The sequence below is a fragment of the Molothrus ater genome, chromosome 26, assembly GCF_012460135.2.
Source record: "Molothrus ater isolate BHLD 08-10-18 breed brown headed cowbird chromosome 26, BPBGC_Mater_1.1, whole genome shotgun sequence".
NCBI classification, from domain to species: domain Eukaryota; kingdom Metazoa; phylum Chordata; class Aves; order Passeriformes; family Icteridae; genus Molothrus; species Molothrus ater.
In genome coordinates, this window is record NC_050503.2 from 1567769 (window position 1) to 1591175 (window position 23407).

Consider the following 23407-nt stretch of genomic DNA (forward strand, 5'->3'; position numbering starts at 1 on the left):
GAGCAGAGGGGCTCCAGCCCTTGCAGCATCTCCGTGGACTCATTCCCACAGGTCTGTGTTTTTCCTGTGTGGGGGCCCTAGAGTTGGACATAATTCCGGGTGGGAATATGGAAATCACCATATTGTGCTGTCACACCCCAGTTCCACTCCATGGCAGATATTTAATCCTAGAAGAGCCATGTCCCTCACAGCTGTTGATGTGCCATCTGCTGATCTCAGTGTCTTGCCTGTCTCCAAAGCCCCGTGCCAGGCTCCCCCTGCCTGGCCCTCACCATCCTCCTCTCTCTGACAGTGCTTCCCTACAGCTGCTGCTGTGCCCTGATGTGTTGAGCATGAGGATGAATTGGATTTCCCTCAAATTCTTGCTCCAGGGCCTCAAAATCTGAGCATGAGGCACATTTTAAGCTCCAGCTGTTGCTCAAGCAGGACCTTGGCCCTTGGAATGAGGGGATTTTTTTTTTTTTTTTTTTTCTGCAGGAAGACCAGGCAGGGTTTGTCAGGAATGGGGGTGCAGCCAAGCTCAGTCCCCCACCCTGAGGAGCTCCCAAAAAGCTGTGGATTGCTCCATCAGGGTGTGAGGGGCACTGGGAGGGCCTGGCTTTCCCTTTTCTCTGGTTCTTGCTGTGTTTCTGTCCCTTTGCAGTTCCAGCTGGGAAGGTGCTGCCACCCACCCTGGAGCAGCTCATTCCTCATTTTCCTGTGCAGTCCCAGTGCTCCCTTTGTGTTGTCTGCTTGTGAATGAGCCCAAACTGTCTGATGCCCACAGGAGAGGGCCAGGGCTCCTGGCTGGATGATTTCCCAACAGAAATTCCCTGGATTTTCCTGCTCCCTGTGCTGGTTCTGTGGCATGAGCTGCTCTTGTCTCTGCAGGCCTTTGGCACACCGTGTGCTCATCGCTGGAGATCTGCCTTGAAATAAAATCCAAACTCTTTTCTTCCCCCCTCTCCTGCTCCAGAGGGTGGTTCAATTCTCCAGCCAAATGCCTGAAGCAACTTGTGAGTTCTCAAAGTGTGTGAAATCACCACAAAATTGCAGAGTTGGGGGCTGAGATGGGGCAGATAGGAAAGGGAGGATTCCAGGGGGGTTTTACCCTCTCCAGGGGTGATTTTATCCTCCTCAGGGGTGATTTTATCCTCTCTAGGGGTGATTTTATCCTCCTCAGGGGTGATTTTATCCTCCTCAGAGGTGATTTTATCATCTCTAGGGGTGATTTTATCCTCTCTAGGGGTGATTTTATCCTCTCCAGGGGTGATTTTATCCTCTCCAGGGGCAGGACATGTGTCACAGCATCTCAGCACCCTCCTGAGCCAGGCCACAGCACAGGAACAGGATGGGAGCTGCTGGAATTCAAGCATTCAGAATTTTCCTGATGCTCTAAAATCAGCTTTTTTTTTTTTTTTTTGTAGGAGCAAACACCTACAGGGAAAAGTCCTCCAGCCAAATGTTGTGGGGAGAGCTTTTCCCTGGAACATTTCTGTGACAGGAGAAAGAACCAACTCAAGCAGTTGGAAATGCTGAAATGGGTACTTGGGGTGATGCTGTCCCCCAAACCCACACAAATTCATTTACCCATTGCCTGAAAATAATTTTGGGGTGCATCTGCTCCATGCTGTGATGAAGATATGACCAGAAGGGTAATGCAGGGGTGTCCCCTCCCTCCAGCCTTATCCTGAAAGCCTCAAACTTGGGGGTTGAGAAGGAAATGATCCTCTGGCTGTGCCCTCCTTTGCTGAGGGGACACTGGGATGGAGTGTTTGTCCCCAGGTGAGCAATCAGAAGAAAATGAAAGGCTTCAGGAGATGGCAGTGGGGTCTGTGTCCCTGGTCAGGACACCTCACAGCAGGTGATCTCCAAAAAACCCCTAAAAACTAAGGAAATCTCCAATTAGCAAACCAAAATTACACTAAATTAGTATTTCTGCCCAGTTCAAACTAAAACCACCACACTGTCCCAGCAGATCCCAGTCCTGGAGCTCTGTTCCCTGCAAGGCAGTGCCTCTGTTTCCCTCAGAGTGACTTTGCTAAGGGCTGATGTCCCCAAAAAGGTGACAGTGCTGTAAAATGCCACCCTGAGTTCCCTCTGTCCCCACGGGCTGGGTGCCACAGCTGGGCCCCCCCTGCACAGCCCCAGTCCCTGTCCCGAGGCTGCCCCACAGGGCCTGGAGTGGGGATGGATGTGGGGATGAGGGAACTGTGCCCCAAAAAGGGGCTGGACCCCAGAATGGGGCTGTACCCCAAAACAAGGGCTTTATCCCAAAACAGCGGCTTTATCCCAAAACAAGGCTGTATCCCAAAACAAGGGCTGTACCCCAAACCAGGGGCTGTACCCCAAATCAGGGTTTTACCCCAAAAAGGGGCTGTACGCCAAAACAGAAGCTTTACCCCAAAACGGGGGCTGTACCCCAAAAAGGGGCTGTACTCTGTTGCGGGGCTCTCTCACGTATTAGGGCCTGTCCCCTGTAACTGGGTCCATACCCCCCCATGCCATTCCCTGCAACAGGCCCGTGCCCCACCTGCCCGGTGGCATCCATATCGCGACAGCATCGCGATAACCCACACCGGAGCCACATCCAGCAGTGGGGCCGGACCCTACAGGGCCCCCTACAGCGCGGTGTGCTCCCCGTGTGAGAGCCGCTCCCTCCGGCCCCGCAGGGCGCTGAGGCAGCGCGGGCCCTATCGCGACAGCGGCGCCTGTCCCGACAGCGGCGCCAGGCAGCGCGGGGTTAACCGGAGCTGCCGTAAAGCGCGCGGCGCTGCCGCAAAGCCGCAAAGCCGCCGCCTGCCGGCCGCTATTCCCGAACGCGCCCTACGCCAGCGCCGCTGCGCCGCCACCCTCGCGCCCGCTGCGCTTGCGCCGCGCTCCGCCCCGCCGCCCGTATTCACGAAGCGCGGTTGCGCCGCTGGCGCGCGGGCGCGCACGGGCGCGGCGCGGCTCGTACGCTGTTGGCGCAGCGCGGGCCGTACGCCGTTGGCGCAGCGGCGGAGGGGAGGCGAGCGGGGCCGGGCCGGGGGCGCCGCCATGGGGGAGCGGCCGCGGGGCAGCGGCGCCGCCGCCCGGCGCTGAGGGACCGCCGAGGTAACACCGGGGGAGCACCGGCGGACGGTGGGGGCCCTGCGGCCTCGGCTCCGCTCGGCCGGCACCGGGGAGGGGCGGCCGGGCCGGGCGGCGCCGCGGGCGGGGGCGGCGGGGCCGGGGCGGTGGCGGGGGGGGTTGAGCGGCGGGAGGGGCCCGGAGAGGGGAAGGGGCTCTGGGGGTCGCGGGGGTGCCGGGGGAGGCCCCGGCTCGGCCTGGGGAGGTCGCCGGGCGCTGGGGCTGAGGGGGGTTCGGTCTGGCCCGGGGGACAGTGGGGGGCTGTGGGGGTCACGTTGGGATCGGGGGCTGGGGGAGGCTTTGGGGTCGCGTTGGGGTCAGGCCGGACCGGGGTCTGAGGGCCCAGGGCCGCCTCGCCCCGTCCCTCCCGGCCGTGCCGGTTTTGTGGCCCCGAGGAAGGGCTGCGAGCCCCCGGTGCCCCCGAGGCCGGGCGGGCGGCGGGGATGGGGTCGGATGGGCCCCGCCGCGTCCCCGCAGCCTGCCCCAGCCTCGCAGCGTGTTGGCTCCTTTGTATGTGGCTTTCCTCTCTCCAGAGAGATTGGGAAGTGTTTATTTGGGGAAAGGACCGTGCTGAAGCTGGTATTTAAAACGGCTTTTTTTTCTTCAGCGAAGCGGGTGAGGATGAATGCGAGAAAAGGGAAAAGTGCCCTCCCCCTCCTGCCCCCAGCAGACAGGAGCCGACTTGAGCTGTTCCGAGGTTTGCAAATGAGGAGCGGCTCTGCCGGGAGGCCCGTGGCTCCTGTCGCTGGCTGGCAGGAGGGAGCTGAGCCAGGGAGCTGCCGCTGCATCTCGGGGAGCAAACAACGGGAAGTTGTGGGGATGGTCAGGAAGGTGCCTTTTCTTTTGTGCGCTCGGCAGCGTGAAGACATGCTGTGTTTGGTGTATTTTAAAGTTAAAAAGCAAAGTTTCACAAACCCCTTTTGATTTGCCGTGATATCAGTCTGTTCCAAACAGTTCAAGTTAGCCTGGACCCGGGTTGAAAGGTGCGTAAAACCTTTGGAAGTTGCCTCCTTAACTAATCTCTTTGTTTTCCTTCCACACAACAAGTGGTTGGAGGTGTGGAAGTGAGTGCTGAGGGGTGTGTGAGTTCACCTGCCAGCCAGGCTGCCCTGTCAGGCTGCCACACACTGTGTGCCCCCATCTCCCCACGGCCAGCACACAGGTTTAAAAACTGGGCCTTATGTAACAGATTGGAGCAAACGTTTGGTGTTTGCCAGTGGTCTGACAAAGAATTGCTGCAAATTAGGGCAGGAGGCCTCCATGGGGAGCCTTTGCCGTGGCAGGATAGGCTTGGCTGCTGTGAGGAACTTGCCAAAGATTTGTTGGTTTTGTTTTAATTTGGTACGTTGCAGATAGGGACGTTGTTTGGTCAGTGTTTTATCACTCCTGAGCAGCTTTGGGGTGCTGGGAGGGTTGTGGTGCTGACTGGTCCAACACCAGCATGCTCAGGTCTGTGGGAATGTGAGATCTGGGGGGGGCTCAGATCCCTGAGCATGGAGAGGTGGTTTAGGAGTTTGATCTCCTCTGTGAGGCATTATAAATCACTTTAAAATCACTTGTGTTGCTCCTTTGCCAGAGCAGCAGCTGCTCTGCTTTGCCCCTGCATCCACGGGGTGCAGCTGGTGTGGTTTGCAGGGCAGAGCTGGTGTCCAGCAGCTTTCCTGGGCACTCTGGATGGAGCTGGGTGCAGGATGGAGCTGGGTGCTGGATGGAGCTGGGTGCTCCGTGTCCAGCAGCTTCCCTGGATGGAGCTGTGAGCTCTGCCCTTGCTCTGGGTGCAGCTCCTGGCCCTGGTGGCTCAGCAGGTTCCCGGTGCTGCTCTCAGGAGCAGCCTCACCGTGCCCCTCGTTTTGTATTCCGTGTCAGAGCTCCTGTGCAGCCCGGCTGTTGTCAAAACTGTTCATACGGGAGTGACTCAGCGGATCAATGGGAATGACATGAGGGTTGTGCTCGTGGACAATCAGTGTTTCCTCCCCCCCTCCAGCCCCTCTGGGCTGGAAGACACAACAGTGTCTGAGAGCAGCTGCCAATAAACGTCTCTGCTGGACTGGGGCCTGGCTGTGCTCTGGGGCTGTCTCCCCCTGCCCACCCCTGTCCCCGTTGTTTTCCTGGCTAGGAGGAGCTGGGATGGGCTGTGCTGGAGCAGCACTCCTGTGCTTGGCTGTGCCTCCAGGTGTGTGCCTGGCCCTTGATCCAGGGTGGGTAGGAAGCTGTTTATCTCTGCCTTCAGACAGGAACTGCAGCTCCACAGGCACTGAAGCCTTGGTGGGAGGGCTGAGGGAAGCCTCGGGTGAGCAGCAGCCCCTGATGTGCTGTTGTGGGGTGAGCAGGAGAGCTGCAGCCCCTGGGCTGGGGAGGAGACCCTCCCCTGGCTCTGCAGGGCCCGGCACTGTGGGGTTTGGTAGCAGAGGGCAGTGGCCTGGTTTGCCCTGTGCTGCTCCTGGGACTTCCCACTGCAGTTTGAGGAGTCAGACCCTCTTCCCTTGTAGTGCTGCTGGGCAGGGACAGACTTGGGTGCCAGCACAGGAGCTTCCTTCGTGTGTTTGCCACAGCTTTTTGCTGAGAGCCTGTGGGAACAGCTCTGCCCACAGCCCTGTAATTGGGCTGTGACTGGGCAGACGTGGCTCCTTGTGGGTGCACTGAGAAGCTGTGAACTTGAGCCTCCTTCCTTGGCCCAGACATGGTGTGACCAGGAGCCTGCTTCTGTCCAGCTGTACCTGTGAGTTGAGGGGGAGAGCAGGTCCCAGCAGCTCTGGGGTTCTGCAGGAGAACAAGTCATCTTCCTGTTAGAAAAGCTGTGTGAATAGTTTTGGGGTTTCGTGAGAGGCTGTTTCTACTTCCTGCTGGCAGTTGCTGTCTCTGGTAGATTCATTGCTATAGAGAAGCAGCAGCTTTGGTTGTGAGGGAGGTAAAAAGATGATTTTCTGCTGGGGTAGCTGAGTGTGGAGCTTCAGGGTCCTCTGTCAGACTCCCTGATTCACACCAGCTGCCCTCCTCCTCCTGGAGAATTCTAAATTCCTGCTCAGGCTGTAGCCCTGCAGCCCTTCCTGTGGGCAGCCCCTCCCTTGCGTGTTACATTGATGCATTATTTCTAATAACTGGCTTGGAAAAAGCAGCCTGTGCATCAGGAACTGGCGTGACAGGACAAGGAGGAATGGCTTCCCCTGACAGAGGGCAGGGTTAGATGGATATTGGGAAGAAATTCCTGGTTATGGCAGTGGTGAGGCCCTGGCACAGGTTACCCAGAGCTGCTGTGGCTGCCCTGACCCTGGAAGTTCCAAGGCCAGGTTGGATCAAAGGAGCACCCTGGAGTAGTGCAAAGCATCCCTGCCCATGGCAGGGGGTGGAACTGGATGAGCTCTAGGTTCCCTTCCAACCCAAACCATTCTGTGATTCCATTCTGAAGTGTTCCAGCACACCCCTGCCTTGTCTGTCCCACCCTGTCAGGTTCCTGGGTGACACCTGTGGTGCTCAGAGCTGTGACCCCCCACTCACAGCCCCAGCCCGGTGGGGGCAGGAGGGAGATGGTGCAGTGGCTGTAAAACCACAGGACTTCTCTCTGCCTTCCACTTGCTACCTTCAGAGCGTGCAGAGACAGATCAGGACCCACCATCAGCCTGTGTGGTGTAGGAAATGGCTCTTCAGGTAAGCTGAAACTTCTAGGTAAGGCTTTGCAGGGTGTTTCAAAATGCTACAGGCAGCAGGAAGTCTCTGGTTTCATCGACCGCCCACAGTAAGGAGGGTTTGCTCCTGCAGTAGAGGAATTCAATTAGTTCTGTAAAGACTTTAAATTGGCTTCTTTGGCTCCAGTGAGATGGTGGATAGAAGTTCTGTGTCTCCAGGAGGATCTCCCAGTGCTATGGAGGCTGTGTTCTGCTGGGAGCTTGGTGGCAGTGGCCTTTCCAAGCACTGCCCTTCTGTCACCTGCTTTCCCCACTGCATAGGGCCCCTGGCACTTGAAACAGCAGAATCCTCCTGACTCGTGGGAAACACAGCTCTTGAGGCCTTGTGGTGACAGTGAAACCAGGTGCTCTCACAGTCCTGTCTGTGAAAGGCTTGCACTGAGATGGTGACAGGGGGGAAGCCCAAAGTCCTGCCCAGCGAGGTCCAGCTGAGCTGACCCCAGGCTGGGGCAGGGTCCCAGTGCCACAGGCAGCACAGACACATCCCCTGGTGCCTGGGACTGCTCTGAATGGGAGCTGGGCAGTGCTGTGGTGTTCAGTGTCTGCAGGGCAGTGGTGGCAATAAGTTGGATGTGAGAGCAGGATTTGGGATGAGGCACGAAAGGCACTGTTGCCTTGGAAATAAGGTGCTGTTGGCCTCCCAGGGTGCTGGAGTCTGGAGGAAAGGAGCGTTAATTTTTGAGTCATTCATTTTTACATGTCCACCAAGCAAAGAATGTCCTGTAGCCCTTTGTTACTTAATGTTATGTAATGCTTTTTAATGAGGCAATCCTGGCCTTTGCTTCCCCAGTGGTGAATGAGACAGTTGGCAGGTGATGCACGGGCTTTGTCACCCTGAGAGGGATGTTCTTAAGTTAATAAACAGGGTTAAGGTTGAGCTTGAACTTGGATTTTGTGCAGCTTTCCTTTGAAGGAGCTTTGCAGCCCTGCAGCTGAGCAGTTGGTGCAGCAGGAGCAGTGCTGGGAGGGGTGTGGGGGTTCCCTGGGAGCACAGCCAAGTCTCTGGGGGTTTATTCCTCTTCCCAGGCTGGGGGCTGCAGAGTCTTGCTAAGAGGGGCTGCTTGGGTGTGGGTGGCTGAACGATGGGCTCAAAAAGGTCAGTGGAAATCTAATTTAAACCTGAACAGAGCTGTGTTTGTGCTACAAAAGCTCCATTCTTGCAGACTCTGCCCTTGCTCAATGTTTTCAGGTAAAAAAATCTGCTTTTGAGGTAGCACCGAGGTACAAACAACAAAGCAAAAAACCCTTTTCTCTTATCCTTTTTTTAGCAGGGACTGTTGGCAATGATGAAGTTTATACTCTGCTTGGTTTCCCTGGTTTGATGTGGGGAGAGGATGGTGCTTTCCAGCAACTTCTGTGCTGTGTGTGTGGGCGAGGGGCAAGCTGAGGCTTTTCTGGAATCCCCTCGCCCCCAGCTCTGCCGATTCCTCTCATCCCAAGGCAATGCTGCTTTGAGTCAGTCTGGCTTTGGTGGTGCCCAGCACAGGGAATGTTTAGGAAGGACTCAGGTGCTGGGAGCGGAGGTGGGGTCCCTGTGCTGGAAGGGGCTGCTCAAAGCCAGGAGCTGAAGAGCTGCACTTGGCTCTGGGAGGGCAGGGTCAGTGTGCTGGGGGATGAGGAGGTGTTGGTGCTCACAGGTACAGGCTGGTCTCTGCCTTGAGCCTTGGGAATTCCTGCTCAAACTTGCTGGAGCTCGTCCCTCCATGGGCTTTGGTGGCTGGGGAGGGAATAGGAAGTGCTCAGAGCTTTAACATTTCCTCCAGGGTGACTCGCAGCTGGTTTTAAACCCACGCTGTTTTCAGAGGGGTGTCTGCCTCATCAGGAGATCTCCCTGAGAGGTTGTCAGAACCCCCAGCAGATTCCCCAGCTTGAAGTGCCATCGTAAGTGTCTTGGGAAGGAATTAGAGAGGAATTCCAGCATAGCAGACCATCAGAGCTCTCCATCTCCCACAGCCATGGGGATGTTGCCAGGAGCAGCTCTCCACTGCTCAGTCCCTCTCCTGCCTCCCAGGCCTGCTCAGAGCAGGCAGAGCTGGGCAAGAGCTCCTGGGCTTACAGGGTCCAAAGGAGAGGGAAGCTCATTTAACACCCCCCATGCTGAATTTAGCAGGATATAGAGCAAACCCTGTGAGTGTGTACCACATCTGTGCCGTGTAACCTTTCTCAGGGTAACTGTTGAGGTGTTTTCTGGAGAAGCAGTGGGCAGAGCCCTGGTGTTGGAGCAGACTCTGGTTTGGGGTGGTTTTGGCAGGGGCTCTCTGCGACCTGCCTGGACTGAGGCTGATGGAGCAGCCCCTCCACTCAGGCTTGGATCATCAGCAGAATCTGGACATCACAGGGCTGCTCTGGGATGCAACAAACCTGGTTCTGCAGGGCTCAGCTCTGCTCCCCTGATCCGTGTGGGAAGTGCCCATGACATCCCAGGACCTGAGTGCTGCCAGGCTTCAGGTGTACTGACCTCAGTGCAGGTTTCTTTTTCCTCCTCACCCTTCCCTCTCCCTTCTACTGTGCTGCCATGTCTCTGACTGCTCTCCTGCCTTGCTGGGATGTTTTCTTACAAGAGCCAGCACGTCTGTCAGGGGCTGGGCTGCCTGCAGAGCAGGAACAGCCTGGAGCATCCTCTGCACTGAGGAGCTGGGCATGGCTGGATGGAGAGGTGGGCAGCCACAGGCAGGCAGCACAAGGTGTGCAAATGCCCTGGGTGGCACCCATGGTTCCCAGCAGGTCTTCTCCAGTGTCTCTCTGAGGATATAAAATCACAGACCTGGAGATGAGACTCAGACTGGTCCTGTGCTCGGTGCAGAGGATGCACTGCAGCAGCCTTGGCTGGGTGACAGCAGACACCCGAGGTGTGAGAAAGCACGAGCAGGGACAGTTCCCACTGCTGGTTGTGGTCCTGGCAGGGCACTTGCAGAGCCTGAAATCTGACTTCTCCCAGGAGAAGAGTGTAACGCTCAGTGCTTTGCTCCTATTTTTGTTCAGAGCCAGAAATCAAAGTCCAGAGCGGTGCTTCTCCAGCCAGAATCATTGAAAGGCACTTGTTGTTGTTTTAGGGCCAATATTTAACTTGTGCCTTCCATGAGGAATGCCTGTTAGACTCCAAATATTTGCCTTAAGGAAGAAGTTTGAGAGAAGAATGTCCAGAGCTGGCGGGGGAGCAGGAGGGGTTCAGGAAATGAGTTGAAGTCTGTGCATGTCCAGGTGTGTGTGGCACAGCCTGTGTTCCCTCTCCAGGGCCCTGGCAGGTAGGAGGCAGCTCTGGCTGAGCCGCGGTGTGGAATGGCTGGGAGGAAATGTTTGTGTGCTCCAGCGCTGGAGCACAGGGCGTGTCTGCTCCCTCAGCCCCAGTCCTGTGCTGCCAAGGGGATTTAAAGGCACAGGCTGGGAGCTGCTCTCCAGCTGGGGCTGCTGTGGGCAGCCAGGCTGAACTTCCTGATAAAAGCAGCTTATCAGCAAAGAAATGCCTTGCTGCTTTTGCTTTCGCTGTGGTCTGTGGTGACCAGGTTCATTAGCTGTGAAATCCTCTGCAGTGGATCCTGCTAATGGCAGGATTTCCCATTCCCTGGGCTGGTTGATGAGGTGCTCATGGCTTCTCCTCACCTTTCTGTGTGATCCTTCACCTTTCTGTGTGATCCTTCTCACAGGGTGCCCCAAAAAATTAAGTAAAGCCAGCTGCTGGTTCAGTGCTGAGCTTGTCCCACGTTTCTCCCAGGGCTGTGTGCTGGTGGATGTCAGAATTCAGGTCAGGGTTTGGTGGCACCTCAGGCTGCACGGGCTGGTTGTGGTGTGTGAGGACACAGGGACTGACAGGAGCCTGATCCCCTTCCCAGCCTCTCTCTGCACACAGGGCAGGTGAGGAATTCTGGGTCTGCCTGGGAAGTCTGGGCTTCCTTAGCTCCTGTGCCCTGACTTGTCATGCTCTGTGCTGTTGATTGGATGGTTTTGGCTGGGCTTGACTGTTTTACGCCTGGATACAGGGAAAACATGTTTCCTCTTGAAGCAAAACCAAAGGCATGTGAGGCTGCTTGTGAGGGGAAGGGTTTGCCTGAGCTCCTCTGGCCAGAGCTCAGCACAGCTCTGAAAGGTTGGGAACTGCTTTGTGCTAGTGTGGCAAAAAGCTTGCAAGCAACCCTTGGGCCCAGCCTGAAGCTGAGCCAAGCCTAGCCAGAGCATGGCTGTGGCTCTTAGTCCCAGCTTTGGTGCTGGGGAAACAAAAAGGAGTGAGAGCCCCATCCAGCTCGGAGGAGAGTGGGATGTTGGGCAGCTGTGGCAAGTCTTGGTCTCTTTCCATAATGAGAGTTGATGGGTTTAGGCCCACAAATTGGCTGCCTAATGAATGAGGGAGCCAGGGGAGCTGTATCCTGTCTGCAGGGGTTGAAAGAGGTGATGTAGACTAGAAACATGAGTAATTAACTGCAAAAAAAAAAAAAAAAAAAGGAGAATTTGGGGTTTTGGATGGAAGTGTGTACTAAAGAAGGGTGAACGTGTGTTGGCTGGGATTTCTGGGACAAACCAGAGAAGTGAGAGCCCAGAAATGAGGGAGAAAGGACAGTCTGTTCATGCAAATAATGTTTCAGGTATTAATAGCAGCAAGATGAAATGGGTCCTCCTGGGGGTGTATCCTACATGTTCCTTCATGGGAATGATCCCTCTGATTCTATAAATCAAACCCTTTGTGTAGGGTTAAAAGAAGCAGGTAAGGGGAAGGGAGGAACCAGCAAGACTGCACTGGATGTAGCTGAGAATCTTTGGGATGAACCCCTTGAAAGATTCCCAGTGCACAGCAGCGCCTCTCCAGCTGTAGTCAGTCCTGTGCTCTTCCTGTGTCAGTCTTGGCCTCCTCATCCCCTGCAGAAACACAATGGGGGATGAGGGAAGGTGAGAAAAAACCCTTTGGAAATTGCCTTTCTGATGTGGAAGTTGGTGCAAACCAGACCAAATCCTTAATCCACAAAGCTGGCCCAATGCTTAATAAAGGGTTGTGAGGCTGATGCTCTGAGGGATGGAGGAGTGAAAAGATCCTGCACAGCTTGTGGTGTGACCAGCAGTGGGATGTAGGTCTCTGGTCCCTCTGTTTTGAAACTTATCCCTCCCTGCAAGGCAACAGACTGGGGTGCTTGCTGGGCCTTAGGAATTTGTCCCAGTTAGTCTCCAGTTAGTTGTGAATCACTGTTCTCTATCCTCTTTTTTCTCTGAGATCACAGATGCTTCCATGCCCATCTGTGAAATAAGCAGGTCACTGCCATACCTTTGAGAGGCTGCAGGGAAAGCTGTAATGGACTGAGCTGCTGATGGTCCTGTAGTAGAGGGGGTGGGAAGATGAACGCCTCATGGATCACTCACTGCTTCCCTCACGATGCTGCTGGCTCTTGCAGGGAAGCTGATGGATGTTGTCATGCCACAGAGCATCCCTCTGCCCCAGTTATTCTGCAGGAAACATTAATGACATGGTGCTGCTCTTTCCTCCTCATGGTCTGGGCTATGGGTCCTGCCTGTGGCCTTGGAGTGCTGTCCCTGCTGGGGAGGAGTTGGGAGCCAGGGCAGCAGCAAGTCAGCTCCTGCTCCTCTGCAGCAGGGAAGTGCTTTTGGTGTCAGAGCACACAGAATTTGACAGTTCTTTGGGGAGAAGTTTCCCAGTTTGCCCCACTGGATGCTTACCCTTCCCTCCCCTCTTGTCCCCCCAGATCTGTGTGGTTTGGCAGTCATTTGAGGGGAAATATATGGGGCTTGGAGCAGCCTTGGGAAGAAAGCAGAGGGAAAAATGTGGGACAGCTCAGCTTGGCAGAGCTGCAGCTCTGCCACCCAGAAATGGAAACAACCCTTGTCACCAGTGGGAATGACATCCCTTCCTCCCACCCTGCTCTGGCATCTCCAGGACAAGGGACCTGCTCTGGAGCTGGGACAGAGCTGAGCTGGTGGTGCTCCCCCTTTCTCTGTGACCTCAGGAGAGGTAGGGGAAATAGTGATTAACTGTAGTTTGGTGATTGAAAGGATAACTGGATCCAGGCACCCCTTTTTCTCCCTTGCCTTGCTTTGCAAAAGGCCACCCCAGATCTGCCAGTGCAGCTGCTTCCTAACCTGGTTCTGTCAAGAGGATATGGGTTAAGGGAAAAAAAAAATCCTACAATTAAAAGTGTTTCTGCCAACCCAGATCCTGCTGACAGAAAAGGGGTTGGGAGTGCTACACATGACAGGAGGCCAAGCAGATCTGTGCAGAGTGACAGTCCCCAGATGGCTGAGGAGCAGGGAACCCTGCTGGCACACACAGCTCAGGCCTTTGGCAGCCAGGCTGGAATTGTTCCGAATCTGCTGAGTTGGGCTCTTTGTGGGTCTCTTTCCCCCTTTAAACTGTAGCTGGGGTGTGCATGGCTCATTAAAAACACCTTCCAGAATACTCAACTCGCCCCTTGCCCCCATTCCTCGTGGGATGAGTATCCCACATCTTGGAGGTGGGAGGTGAAACTGTGGTTTTCATTCCTCCAGTCCTGCGTGTTGTCTCTGCCTCTTCCTCCCCTGGTCCCAGGCAGGGCTGGAAGGAGCCTTGCTGCTTGAGGTGCTGTGTCACAGCTCTTGCCCATGGGAGTGATCACAGAATCCCAGAATCATTTAGGCTGGAAAAGACCCCAAAAATGGAGTCCAACCTGTGACCAATCCCCACGTTGTCACTCAGCCCAGAGCACTGAGTGCCACGTCCAGTCTTTCCTTAAACACCTCCAAGAGTGGTAAGGTAACTTCACCATCTCCTGATAGCCCCTTGCAATGGGCTTTTAAGAATCCTTTTTAAGAAGAAATGCCTGCTGATATCCAGCCTGTGCTGATGAAGGTGACAGGTTCTCTGGTTTCTCAAAGCCACCCAGGTGAGCTTTGGCTCTCCTGTCAGGAGCTGGTTGCTTTGCCACACAGAATTCCCAGCCCCTCACTCGGGCTGCTTGGAGCTGCTGGACTGATGGGTGCCACCTTCTTCTGGCTGAGCTTTTGGGTGCTCCCAGTGCCTCCCTGGCTCTGCACTTGGTTCTCTGGATGGCACAGAGCAGCTCACCCTCCCAAGGTGTTGGATTGGGTCTCCCTCCTTTCGCACACCTCTGTGGTGACAGCCCTGGAGTGGCAGAGCTGGGTGCTGTCCATCTTACCCTGGCAGAAGGGCAGCCACTCTGAAGAGGTTGCCTGGGATGGCAGAGGACAGGAGAAGGAGAGGAGGGAGTTGCTGGCTGCAGGCATCTGCTCCATCCACCTCCTGGAAATGTGAACCAGGAAACAAATCTGAAACCAATCTGGCAATCTCCAGGTCAGGCCTCTGACCCACTCCTGGGGCTGTGCCCTGTGCCAGGTTACTGCTGTGTGCCAGGTTACTGCTGTGTGCCAGGTTATTGCCCTGCCTGGAGAACACACCTGTGGTCAGGGCCATTATCCCTGCAGGTGACCTCAGAGGGCACAGCAGCCTTTGGGGACTTTGGGGATTTTCTGCCTCTTCTGCCACTGCTTTCTGTGTGACATGTGGCAGTGTTGTACCTCAGTTCCCTCTTCTGTAATGACACTTTCTTGGTGACCTACTCTGAGCCAGCTGCTGCAAGGAGCAGTGTGAGAGCAGGGGGAGCATTGGTCTGGAAAGCCCCTGGAGCCTGTGACGAGGGACATTGGGAAGATAAGATGGCTAATGCTGCTGCTTGGATTGTTTCCCAGCCTGCTGGGAGAGAAGGAGGTGTGTGTCCAACCCCAGGAGCCATACGGTGTGGATGCCAACACAGGAGAGCAAATGGGATCTCTTCTGGGGTGTCCCACCTTGTGTGTCATGTAAAGAATTTGCAGTGGCAGCATCCACCCCTGACATCATCTGCTCTCCCTGGTGGCCTGGACTCTCCAGGAACAGAGGGGGTTTTCTCATGCATGGCTGCTTGGAAAGCTGTGCTTCAGATAAGACAAGGCAGTCTGCTGTGGCCATGCAGCAGCTGGAGCAGTGGGCATGTGCTGCCCTCCAGAGATGGTGCTTTCCAGAAGAGTGAACGTCACCTGTGTCCCTGGCACAGAAATTGTGAGGCTGGTGCAATGTGCTGATGGGATCCCTCAGATTCCTTGTTGGGATTCCCCTCCTGCCTGTGCCTTACACACAAGGATGCCGTGCAGACAGAGTGGAGGGAGTGGTTTTGCTCATTCTGTGCTCATTAGAGGCTGCAGGGAAGGGAAATGAAACCACTTCAAGCTCTGCTAAATTCTGATCTGCTGTTCCCTGGAAGTTGGAATACCCTGGGCTGTTCAGTGGTGTTCAGATTTGTGCTGTGGGCAGGCCTGTGGTGTGAGTCAGGGCAGCAGTCTGTTCCCTTCTCCTGCTCCTGAGCTTATTTAGGAGCTGGTCCAAAGGCTGTGGGGGGAGCAAGTCCTCAGTGTGTCACTGTGGTGTCCCACTCTGTGAGGAGGAGAGTGCCAGGCTTGCCTGTGCTGGTTTTCAGTCAAGCTCCTCTGTGGGGAAGAAATCTCTTCCAGGCACATGAAAGGTTTTCAGACCCAGCTTGGGCTTGGAGGAGGAAGGGAAGGGAGACACATCCATCCAGAAATGTGCTTTTGTTATGGGAGAGGTGTTGGGAAATGTTTCTTATCCTTTGGAAAACAAATGTTGATCTCATTGCCCTGCCTTCCACTGATCCTTCCCAATGCCAGAAGGAGCACACGAGGCTGTGGGATCTCTGAGGACATCCTCGAATGGCCCATGTTCTTCCTCTGCTCTTGCACGTGTTCTTCCTCTGCTCTTGCACGTCTCCCAGCAGTTGACAGCACTTGGGTGTCCCTGTGTCCTCCCTGCTGCTGCTCCTGGCCTGTGGGATGCCAGAGTGGTTCCTGCTCTGGAAGCAGAGCTGTCCCACAAGGAGCTCTCCCACAACGTGTAGGGGGACATCCCACCCCTCCATGTGCTCAGACCCTCTGACTCATGCACCCCAGGATGGCTCTGGAGGCTCCTCTGGAGGCTCATCCTGCTGTGACAAGGTTGGATCATCCTGAGGGCAGTGTCCCCCTCCAGAGATGCCACCACACCAGCGGGGTGGCTGCCAGAGGAGAGGGGCTGGCTGGGGACAGCAGTGCTTCTCCAGGCAGTCCCATGGGGCAGACGCCATACCTCAGGGTGTTGGGGCTGCAGGGGACCCCCTTCTCACTGTCTGAGAGCTGCTCTCAGCTCCCCATGCGTGGGAATTGATAAAGGAGCTGATAAAGCTGTGTCAGCAGGGAGATGTTGTGTCATGCACTGGCTGCACTGATGGCTCAGGGGCCAGGGCTGCCTGCCACAGGTGGGGACTCGCTCTGTAGCTTGTGGCAAGGGGTGACAGTGGCACTGCAGCTCCTCCTGGGCATTCTCTCCTGTGAGAATGGCTGCTGTCCTGTCCTGCCTCAGTTTCTGTCCATAGGGGTCTGTAGTTGCTTAAAGGAGGAAGCTTTTGCTGTAGGGCCTTCTCAGTAGTTTGTAGTGGAGAGTGTGGACCCTGCTCTGCTTTCAGTGCAGTGGAGAGAAGCAATGGCACCATACACAGGTTGTGTGTGTGATGAGGCTTTGTGATGGCCTGGCCTTGTGGTGGTGTTTGGGCTGTCCCAGGGCAGGGAGAGCAGGATGCCTTCCCATCCCCCTGCTGTGCTGGGAGGAACTCATTTCATGGACTGGGATTCAGAGATCTCTGGTTGTTGGTTATTTCAACCATCTGCCTTGGCACTAAGAGTGTGCTCTTGTGTATTACTGAAAATTCAACGGAGGGAGGGAAGACCCTGAAGTTTAGCAACAAGTGGCCTGGATGCCAGGCTGGAAATAAGCCCATCCCAGTGTGTTGGGAAGTGGGTGTCCCCTTGCTAGGACAGCTGTCCCTCCTGCCCTGGTGAGGTGTGTCAGCAGTGCCAGCTCTGTGCTGTTCTCCCTGTGCCCATGGCCTCAGGAGATGCTGAAGCAGGTGGGCTCAGGATCAGCTCTTGGATGGGCACATTGTGGCCTCCCAGCTGCTGCAGTGTTCCCCTCTCTGCTTTGCTGGGCCATTCAGAGCCAGAGGCATTTCCTCTGATGTTTCCTGCTGCTGCTGCCTGTGTGTGTACCTGCTGTCAAATCCTCCTGCAGCAGGTTGTCCTAAGCCTTGTCCTTCAGCTGGGCACATCCTGCAGGCCATGCTGGAGCTCTCTGCAGCCAGGGCAGCTCTCAGGAAAGGTGCAGCACACCTCTGGCTGCAGTGGAGGTGGGGAGGGAGCTTTCTTCCCCTGTTCTCCCTGGAAACTGGTGGCAGCTCTTCTTGCACATCCATTCCCGGGCGTGCTGCCGGAAGTGCATTAAGATCCCTTATCGAGGGAAAGGCAGCACTTCATCTTGTTTTTATGGAAAGTGTTGGCTTTCAGGGTGTGGGAGTATTCAGGGACAGGGCTGGGGAAGTAGTGTGTGTTGGTAGAGATGGTCTTAACCTTATTTCAGGCTACAGCAGCGCAGGAGGAGGTGTTCCAGCCTCAGATGGAAATGGAAGCTGTTGTTCCCAGCTGCTGGGTGAAAATTATCTATTTGTCTAGAAGCCTGTTTTTTCCCACTGCCTGGTGACTGTGAAGCAGGCTGCAAGCTCTGGGGAGGGGAGGAGGTGGAAGGAGAACTTGCCTGCTCAGAAACCTGACATCTGAATGCAGAGCTTTCTTGCCTGGTTCTTGTGGCCCAGCACAGCGACTGTCATGGCCAGACTGGCGATGTGGTGGTGATGAATTTGTGTGTTTGTGACACGTGTAGGATCATCCCTTTCACAGAAAGGCTTTGCAAGGGAGTCTTAGAGCTGCCACCTGAATCGAAAGCTAAATCTGCTCTAGAAGCTTCTCTGGAGCTGGGGATGGAGAGGGCTCAGCAATGCCTGTTCCAGCTGTGCTCGTGCAGCTCCCATTCCTCGTCAGCCAGCTGCCCTTGGGCTGCATCCCCATGGTCCTGCAGGGCAGGCAGGCACTTGGATCTGTCTTTGTTCAACCTCCCAGGGAAGCAAAAGGGAACCTTTTATGAGCTGTCAAGACTTTGGGTATTTTTCCCACAGCATCCAGGGGCAGAGGTTGAGGTACAGGGTAGGGCTGCCTGCCCTGAAGGTGCTGTGGGCTCTGTAGTCTGTGCTCAGCAGATCTCCTTGGGCTTCTCTGTTTCCCAGGGTGAACACACACAGTGATTTGGGATACAGATTTTGGACACCTGCTTGCAGGCAAAGCCTCTTTTGCAGAGAGTTACCAGGCATGAAAGCAAAGCTCAGGTTTTGCAGGAGGTGAGCACTGGGGACCTGCCCTTTCCCAGTGTGTCAGTCAGATCTGCCTGGGTTTTTCTGCTCCAAAACTTCTCAGATTTGGTGTTGGTGGAGCAGCTGAGTCTTTATGCTCTGGGCATGAGTGGATTAAAAGCAATGTTGGGTCTTGACTAGAAAGGAAATCTTTGCTGGCTCCTTCCCAAGATGAGCACGCTTGTGATAATGAGTCTGTGCAAGAACCGGGCAGGATGGGACTGGTTGGAAAATGTAAACGTAAATGTATGGATGGGGGAGCAGGAGAAGCGGAAGCCCTGGGACTGGTAAACACCTTTCTGCTGGCCAACTGCTGTGGACTTTTGGAAGGCAACTGGTTCCTCTCTGCAGCTGGGTTTCCCAGCAGCAGCATGGATTTAATTAGTATCCGGTGTCTCCCTGGAGCTTGCAGCATTGGGGATGCATTGTTTCATTTAAATGGAAAACCCCATGGCAGAGCTGCCAGACCTGGCTGAGGGCTGAGACCACTGGCTTGAGTCAGGGGCTGTGTGAGAAATGCCTGAAAATGCCTGAGTGGGTCTAACTCCTGGCATGGTGAGTGGGGGGCTGAGACCCCTGGAGTGAGTCAGGGGCTGTGTGAGGAAGGAATACCTGAGTGGGGGCTGAGGGCCGAGTCAGGGGCTGTGTGAGGAATACCTGAGTGGGGGCTGAGGGCCGAGTCAGGGGCTGTGTGAGGAGTACCTGAGTGGGGGCTGAGGGCCGAGTCAGGGGCTGTGTGAGGAGTACCTGAGTGGGTCCAGCTCCTGCCGTGGCCAGCGGGGGCTCCAGAGAAGCGTCACATCCTGGCCGGGGTGGCTGCGCGTGTCCCACGGAAACGCTGGCGCAGATGGGAAGGGACAAAGCACTGGGAGCTGGACTCTGCTCTCCTTTTAAGGTCTCCCAGGCAGGGACTCAGCTTTGTCCATAGTGAACTTCCTTTCTTCCGGTGCTATAAACTCTGGCTTAGTAAAACCGAAACCAATCTGACATCCTGATTGGCCTTTTCTGCGCTGGACTGGTGAGAGATTCTGCATGGGCAGAAAGCAATTTGTTGTTCAGAAGGAGGTTTCCTGCTCTGGTTACCTGCCTGCTCCCTGGGCCCTTCCTCTTACGGTAAGAGCAAAGCAAGTTGCAGTTCCCCAGACAGAAATTGTCCCGTGTGAGCAGGGACACCAGAGTGCTGCTGGCATGGGCAGGGGGCTGGAGCTGGGTCATTTGCTCACCTTGACATTTTCCAGCTCCATGCCACAACTTTTCCTGGCCCAGCAGTCCTGAGGATGGCTGTTACTGGTCATGGAGAAGGGATGCTGGAGAGGAGGGTGATGGTAACATCCCAAAGGTATCATGGAAGGGCTGGGTGGGAAGGTGGGAATCAGGTACCAACTGCTCCCTGATTCCCTCCTGCAGCCAAGGGTTTGCAGTCCCACCACCCACAGTGCTTTGGTGTTCCTCCTGTTCCCATGCAGTGGGTCCCACATGGGGAATGCATCCCAAGATGGGCACGGCCAAGGACTGGGAAAGGGCTGCCCTTGGCTTCCTTGGGCACAGTCATGTTGCAAAAGGTGTAAATCAAAATGCAGACCTTTTGTGGGGTCTGTAAAGTCAACCAAAAAGCTGCTTCCTTTCAAGTCATTTCTGCAGAGCTTCAGTGTGTTTTCTGGTTATGAATTCTGCAGCTGGAAGTTTAAATTTGTGCCTGATGAACTCAAAAAGGTGAATCAATGCTCTTGGGCACTTGGTTCATGGATAGGTTTGTCTGACTTGGGCTGGGTTTGTTATTTCCAGACTAGTTTTCAGATCTGGTCTTATTTTAGCGTGTGTGTATTTACTGTTATTATTTTTCCTAGAGAAGTATTTTCAGCTTTTTGCTTGGTTCCTGTGCTGCTGCTGAAATTTCCAACGTGGCATTTCCGGCTCCTTGGTGGAGCACAGTTTAATGTTTTCCATCCAGGTGTAGCTGCTTTGGATGAGGATCCAAGGAAAAGAGTGAAATTGTGCATTGGGCTGGGAGTGAATTGGCAGCTCATAAGAGTGGAGATGCTTCATGAGGGTTTTTTTTTTTTTGTGGCTGCTAAGAGATTTAGGAGTGTCTTTACCCTGTAGGCTGGTTTCAAAAACATGAAGATCTGGGTTGTTCTGAATTTGGATGTTGAGGATCTGAGTTCTGCATTTGGACTGTCCATAGCACATTGATTTCTTTCTGCTCATATGTGCAGGGAGCAAATGTTCATCAAACAGTCCCACTGCTGTTGGCTGAAGAGGAGCCTGGTTCCTCCTCAGATATTTTTGGATGCAAAATGACTCCTGCTGACCTGCTGCTGGAAAGCTGACACTGCACACATAGTGCTGCCAGGCAGGGATTCTCCTCATCCCCCCTGAGCTGTGGTGAGACTTTGGGGTGAAGTTCTCCAGCTGCTGCTCCAGGGGTGTTCTGGCTCGTGGCTTGTGCAGCCCATCTGTGCTCATCTCGAGAGGAGGAAATTTTTTGGGTTAGGATCTCACCAATTTAGGGAAATCACACCAGCTCTTGAGTGGTGCCTTGTGGTTCTGTTGGAAACTGAAAACTCTGCTACTGATGGTCTGCCCCCATCTTTTACTTCCTTTTTGATTCTGTTGTGTTTGGAGAACAGTTTGAGTTTTGCTTCCACTCCCTTGAGGAGCCCCTGCACAGGAGACGCTCCGGGTCCGTGGGCACTCCCAGCTCATGGGCTGCAGGAGCTTGGGCTGGAGTTTGAGGAACAGCTGAGATTTTGCTTTTAAGGCAGCCTGGTGGGTTTGCATGTCACCTGGTGTCCTTTAGAGATCTCTGTGAAACCACACAGAAATCATGACTGGTTTGTTGTGAGAATTTGTTTGTGGGGGGAGACTCTGAGGTGGGAAGCAGGACCCTCATTCAGCAGAAGCATTTCCCTGCTGCCTTGTTGAAACTCTGCTCTCTTCATTGTTAGCTCCCTCACAGAGGGAATGGAGTGGCACAAACATTAAAAAAAAATTACTGAAAATTCATAGCAATCCATTAAAAAGCCATATTTGGGTTCAGAGGCTGGGAGAAAATAACTTTGAAACAATTTGGAGCTTGATTTGTTGTAGGTTTAGAGCTGACCAGAGTTCACAGTGTCGTAAAAGTCTCCTGGGGAAGGGAATAACCAGTAACAAGAGAACATTTCTAATTTAGAGAAAAGTTTAATAGACATGAGAGCTGGAAAAGGAAGCCAGAAAGAAAAATCTGTCATCTTCATGGCACAGCTTAACTCTAGGGAAAAAACCAAATGCTTTATTATTTTTTTAATTATTATTTTAAATTTTATTTTTTACGTCCTGGTGGTTTTGTGCCTTGGATGTTTTTATGGATGTGGCTGAGAGCCAGGGATGGATATCTGGGTGAAACCCTGAGGTGTTGAGAGCAGGGCAGCACCTGCATGTGGTAACTTCTGACAGGCTCAGCACGGTCCTGCCTCGTTTGCTGAAGTCACTTTTGTTTGTTCTGGGTTACTGGTGTGGCTGGAGGTGATGATGTGTCTGATTGTTTGCTCTGAGAGTGGGTTTATGGTTTTAATTCTGGTGCTGGGAGCGTTGTTGGCTGTGTCCATCCCTGGGGCCATGCAAGGGAAGGGGCAGATCCTGGCCATGGGGCACTGGCTGGGCTGGAGGTGCCCAGGGTGCCCTGTGCCCACTGCTCTGGGAGCTGGGTGTGATCCTCTCTCCTCACTGTGTTCAGTAAAGAGCTGGGAAGCCAGGAAGGGAGGAGAGGTTTGGAACAAGGATGCTGGGATCATGTTGGATTAAAAGCTTTGCTGCCACAGTTCAGGGTTTTTGTGGGTTGGTTGTTTCTGTTGGGTTTATTTTTTTGGGGGTTCTTTTTGCCTCTGAACACTAGAAGAAATTCTGGTAGAAACATTAGCCTCAGCTTTATTCCTGTTTTCTTTTCAAGAAAGAATTTGGATGGAAAAAAAAGCATGTTTTGGACAAACTGCCCATGCAGATTTCTGAATTGTAAATATTGGGGCACCAGAGTGAAACCCTGCTGATTTTTCTGTTTTGCTGAGAGGGAAACCAGCCAGCACTGTCAGTGCTTCAGACACTCCTGGTGCAGTGGCAGTGGTGACAGAGCTGTGTGTGCCGTGTCATCAATGAATCAGCCTGGTGGCACCACATGGGTGAGCTGGGTCTGTGTTTGGGGGGTGAGGGACACAGCAGGGGCAGGGGGGGTGGGCTGGGGCTGCTCTGTGGGACCAGCTGCCTGTGGGGATCCAACAGTGCTTTTGTGACCACTGGATATTGCCCAGCCTGTGTGCAGGCAGCAGCAGCACGGCTGGGCTGGGTGGGTTTCACAGGATGCTGTTCCTGCCTGGTGGAGCAGCTCCTTCAGTTCTGGTTCTTGTCCCTGCAGATGCCTTGAAGCAGGCAGGGGGGGCTTGCTGAGCTCTCAGCACCATTCAAAAGCTGAAAACCAGCCAGGCATCTCTCCAGGGACCTCAGGTGGAGGAGGTGGATGCAGGGAAGTTATCCCAGTGTAACAGGCAGGATGTGAAGGGCCAGGGGCTCAGTGCACACCCAAATCCCCACGGAAGGGGTGGCAGAGCCAGGAGCTCTGGAGTCCCTGGAGCTGAGCTCTGAGGCTCCCCTGGCTCTCAGAGCAGCCACACGTTCTGCCCAGGCTCCCCCATGGCCCTGCATCAGCGGTTCAGTGACAAACTATTGAACAAGAGCTTCCTGTTGTGCTGACACCAACACCAACCTACACAGGAGCAGGAGGAGTAAACAGAGCTGGGCTGGCTCCTGCCTCGCTGGAGGCTGGAAAAAAGGGTGGAGATCAGGAGGAGGCTGGGGTGCCATCGCTTCTGGAGCCAGCCTGTGTTCTGTGTTCTGATGTTCTTGTGGCTGCACTTGGCAGAAACTGCTGAGAAAGTGGCTGCTTCCAGGACTGCTTGGTTTTTAAGGGAATTTCTGGGATGGATAAAGGCCCTTTCACCCCTTGCCCTGCTGCTCCAGCTCCTCCACAGGTGCTGTCCCCAGAGTGGTGCAGCCCATCCTCCATCCAGCTCTCAGAGCTCTGATGTGAGATGCTCACATCCAGAACTCCCATCTCCACCAGGTTCCTGGAGTTGCTCAGAGCACTGAAGCTCCTGTTTTCTGAGGGATCCAGAGGAAATGGGGCCAGAACAAGCCAGCCTTCCCTTGCCACAAGGAATGTTCTGCTGTCCTGGTTGGTTTGCTTGAATCTCCCTGGACTGGAGCTGTCGCTGGTGAAAGTCCCAGGTGGAGCAAGCTCCACAGCCCCTCTGCCTCTCAAACCCATGGAGGAAACTTCCTTTTGTGGGGTCAGGATGAGTTTTCTCCAAACAGCACACCCTGGACCTGAGTTCCAGCCTGTTCAGCTGC

At 54.6% G+C, this 23407-nt stretch overlaps 1 protein-coding gene across 2 annotated transcripts in view; it reads left to right on the top strand.

The window, feature by feature from the left end:
• The first annotated feature begins 2977 nt into the window (after positions 1 to 2977).
• The window catches only part of CSNK1G2 (casein kinase 1 gamma 2), a 42880-nt gene continuing 22450 nt past the window's right edge, over positions 2978 to 23407 (top strand). For both annotated transcript variants that reach the window (XM_036399553.2, XM_036399554.2), the window contains exon 1: positions 2978 to 3075. The gene's annotated coding sequence lies outside the window, so the exon portion shown is untranslated. The remainder of the gene's footprint in view (positions 3076 to 23407) is intronic.